Here is a 4,721-nt window from a genome sequence, read left to right on the forward strand (position 1 = left end):
CACTCTCACACGTTGCTTGCAAGGAATGTAAAATGGTGGAGTGACTTTGGAAGTTGATTTGGAAGTTTTTTTTAAAGTTAAATGTACTAATTTATTCAGAAATTTCACTCCCAGACTCAAATGAAAAAAATATGTTCACACAAATAATTTTAGGCTATTATTTATGGAAGATTTATTTAAAATTGCCCAAACTGGAATTAACCCAAATGTCCATCAATGGATGAATGCATAAACAAATTGTGTTATACCCTTATAATGGAATACTGTAAGCCAAAAGTTCCCAACCTTTTTGACACTAGGGACCAGTGCTCCCGTGAGAATCTAATACCTGATGATCTGAGGTGGAGCTGAGAATGAGGATGTTTTTAGTCTTGGTTTCTACGGACATATCTTTGTTCTTAATGATCTTCCCAATTCTCCCATTACTGCCCCCTGAGTATCGCCCTTCCATTGATTTCTTGGCTGCAGTCTCCAACTGCATTAATGGCTAAATCAAGATGAGCAAAATTTTTAACAATTTTGATATCTTAATTGTCTATATTAAAGTTGTGTGTCTCTTCTGTAGTCAGATTTTTATCTATTTTATTTTATTTTATTTTATTTTATTTTATTTTATTTTTTAAGGTGAGGCAACCATTGGTTGACCTCACAGATTGTAAGGACCTCGTCAGGTTACAAACCCTTATTTTTAATTTTAAAAAAATTTTTTTACACCTGGTCTTCCAAGGTGGTCTCCCATCCAAGTACTAACCAAGCTTGACCCTGCTTAGCTTTTGAGATCAGATAGGATCTAGCTTGTTCAGGGTAGCATGGTTATAGACCTATATTCTTGATTTTAAATATAGTCCTACTTTGGCACTTTCTTATTTTACTTTTGTCAGAAGTCATTTTAAATCATTGCTACATTCTGTCAGTAAGATGGTATCATCGGCATATCTTGTTTTTGATATTTCTTCCACCAATTTTCACTCCTCTTTTCTCTGAGTCTCGCCTACTTTTTCTGTATGATACGTTCTATGTACAAATTAAACAGATAAGAAATTAAATGCACCCTTGTCTGACACCTTTGCCTATGAAAAAAACCTTTCTGTCTCTCTATATTCTGCTCTGACAGTGGCTTCCTGTTTTAATTAATATTTACAAATATTTATTTATTTGTCTTTAATGGGGAACTTTAATGTTAGAATAAGTCTTTTCTTTGGGAGCACAAACTGTAGTTCCATGTGCATTTATAGATAAAACAACACTATAATGTCCTTAACTATGATATTATGTTTGGGATATATTAAGTTCAGGTAAAAACTTGAAAGTATTTGTGAAGAAACATGAGTGGAAAGAATCTAGATTCTTTACATTTACCATGCTTTGACAAATATCTTGCATATAATGAGACAAAAAATTTTAAGTCATTTGTCTTTATCAAAATTTTATGTTTCCAAAAAAAGGCAATTCTTTCTTTATTACATAATTAAAAGCTTAGATTAAAATAACAAATACGTTCAACATAAATATATTTGGGAACAAACATTTACTATTGTTATAGAGACCACTGAACTTCTGAGTGTAGAATTATACTCAGACATTGCCCAGTAGTCTTGAGCTCTTATGCTGTTTTTATTTCTGGTCATGAAGGGATAACTAATTATTAATGGACTTGCCCTCCCGCCATAACAGGTAGAAAGCTGGACAAACTACGTAAAACAGCTACTGCCATTCGTGACGAAATGGGTGAATCTTGAGATTATCATGTAAGCAAAATAAGTTAGACGGAAAAGAGCGAAAACCATATGATTTCACTCATGTGTGAGGTAAAAACAGAAAGCAACAAATTAAATGAAACAAACTCATAGATACAGATATCAGTATGGTGGTTATAGGAGGGAAGAGGGTGGGGAGAGTATGAAGAGGGTAAAGATGGTCAATTATATAGTGACGAAAGGAGACTGGGTGGTAAGCACACATGCAATAAACACATAATGTACTATAGAATTGTACCCTTGAAACTTATGTAATGTTATTATTAACTTATGCCATCCCAATAAATATATATGTAAAAAAAAAAAGTTGGACAACAGGCTGTACAAGACTCTGACCCTCTGAGAAAGAAAGGAAGAGAGAAAAACTCTATGATCTTGTTTTGTTTTGTTTTGTTTTGTTTTGTTTTGTTTTGTTTGTCTGCCAAGAGTTGATCACAGGAAGGGTGTGCCCATCTCACTGAGGTAAAGCGACAGAGATTAAAGTTTGGTAAGGCCAATGTGGCTGGAATTGTTGGATCACAGTGTGAGAGATGAAAGAGCTATGTGAAAAATTGCTCCATAAATTGGCTTATATGTATGTGCTTAAGTGTTTGAACTAGTGATAAACCACACATTTGTAGGAAAGGATATTACAAGTCTTGTTAAAGAACAACTGCAGAGGAAAGAAAACTACTGAGTTGCTGAGAGGTAAAAAATCCTGAGTTTACACATTTGAGTTCTGACCAGTCGAAGTAGAGTTCTCACTGAACCTGTAAGACCTGAGTACAGAGCCTTTCAACTAGGGGCGATTTTGTCTCTTAGGGACTGCCTAGAGACAATTTTGATTGTCACAATTTAGGGGGATACTACTGGCATCTAGTGGGTAGAGGACAGAGATGCTGCTGAATATTTTATAAGGCACAGCCAAACTCCTACCATGAAGGATAAAGTATAGAGGGAAAATGGATAACTAAATAAACTACCTTAAATATAGTCACAATTTAAAAATAAATATTTGAAACAACAGTCATTGAACATTGGACTTTTTCTATTTCTAGTTATATATTTAGTGGAAATTTTGGGGATATCTGTGTGCGTGTGCGTGTGTGTGTGTGTGTTTGCAATAGTCTTGTTAGTATAGCTTTAAATTTCCCATGACTTAATTTTATCTTCAGTAATCTAACATTATCAGATCTCATTTCATGTGCTTCGAAATTATCAGCCAGAGTGCTATGTTTAAAGCAGAGAATGTTTGTCAGAGACAGATAGTATAGGAGGCCAATGTATCACTGTCAGTAATACTGAATGTCTACACAAACCACAAAATTAAATACCTTAGAATAACATTACAAAGTGCTATGTTTGCATAGGCATCAATTTAACTTAGAAAAAGGAGTCCCAGAGGGGGTTAATTTGCATAGCATTTACATCGCCACTCTCGTCAATTAGTGCAAACAGAAGCCAGCTCAGTAGATGCACATGAGGCTAGCCTAAAGGAAATATGTCAGTTTATTTTAGCTTTCCTAACAAAAGGTACATATGCAGTATTGGAGAGAAAGAAACAAGTAGAAAGGTCAAACCTAAACTTAATATTTCAGTGTCTTAAATATTTCAAGACATTAAAAAAAATTATATATATATGTATGTATGTATGTATGTATAAATTAAAAAATAACCATAAGGTTGTATAAAATTTGAGGTTCGCTTTGGAAACCTGTTTTTTAAAAAAATATTTGGAACAGAAATGAAAAATTTGTCATTTGAGAATGCATTCTATAACTCTTAAAACAGTTGAAGTATTTTGCCTTCCCAATAGAAACAATATAGAGCTTGCAAAGTCCAGAAGCAGTATGGATATTGGACATGGATTTTGTTTCCCTCCAACATAAGCTACCAACTCAGCCTTGGTATTAACATTTTATACATTCTCAATATGCTCGTTTTTCCTATTAAGGCTTTAAAAATTTGTTTATATATTGAAATTCAATATGACGCTTATGAGCCCAGAGCATCTTTATGTGATTGTTACCCAAGGTTAGAATGCAATGATATTATATACACAGGCGTGATTATTGTCTCATTTAGTGTCAATAGTGTCAAACCAAGAATTTTTCTTCTTACTCCCTCTGCCTATATGTGAGTCCTTTTTATTTATCCACCTTAACTTTCTATGGATGGCTGCAAGGATAAGGGCCAAGTTTGCAGTGCCGGCAAATTCTTCTCTTTGTCTTGACTTGGGAATGAACTGAGCTGACTGCTATCAGAAAATGAAATTAAAACTGGAAGGCATCACCAATTCTTGTGCTAGAATGTCAGCTGCGCAAAGGGAAAAGCTATAACGTACATCTTTATGTAACTATAAGGTAGCACACTGCTTAGAACACAGAAAATGCTTAATGCTTATAATAACAATAAGTTAATACATGAGTGGCTGAATAAACCTAGTGTATTTTATTTATTTTGTAAATAAGAGAAACAAATCCAAGGTATTTAAATAATTTCTCCAAACTTGTAGCTGTGATTAAAAAAAAAATGTATAATAAAAGCCAAATTCTTTAATATACTTTTTTCCTTTTGAAATTTACTTTTTAAAATGTGTGATATATCAGATATGCCAATGAATGTGTATAATATCATTTCATGAATTAAAATTGTTTAAACTTATAAAATGTCTTGGATTATGAAATAGAAAAAGAGATTACTATTTTTAAATTCTTTCCCCAAAAGTTACTCTTCAGAGTTTGTGTTCATCATTTGCTTGTTTTTCTCCAAACATTTCCACAAAATATACATATTTCTAAATAATATTTTAAAATTTAGCCTGATTTGAAATATATACAAATGGAACGATGCTTAATATTAAATTTTGAGACACATTTATATTGACTCCTGGAGTTCATTCATTTGCATTACTCCTGGAGTTCATTCATTTGCATTGCTCGATACTATTCCATTGTTTAAATACTTTGTATTTTACTTATCTAA

General features: G+C 32.9%; 1 pseudogene; it reads right to left on the minus strand.

Annotated features, from left to right (window-relative positions):
• Positions 1 to 702: 702 nt before the first annotated feature.
• Positions 703 to 821, minus strand: LOC118605537 (annotated as a pseudogene).
• Between the last annotated feature and the right edge of the window lie 3,900 nt (positions 822 to 4,721).

This window comes from Rousettus aegyptiacus, unplaced genomic scaffold (genome assembly GCF_014176215.1).
Source record: "Rousettus aegyptiacus isolate mRouAeg1 unplaced genomic scaffold, mRouAeg1.p scaffold_m13_p_1, whole genome shotgun sequence".
Lineage (NCBI taxonomy): Eukaryota > Metazoa > Chordata > Mammalia > Chiroptera > Pteropodidae > Rousettus > Rousettus aegyptiacus.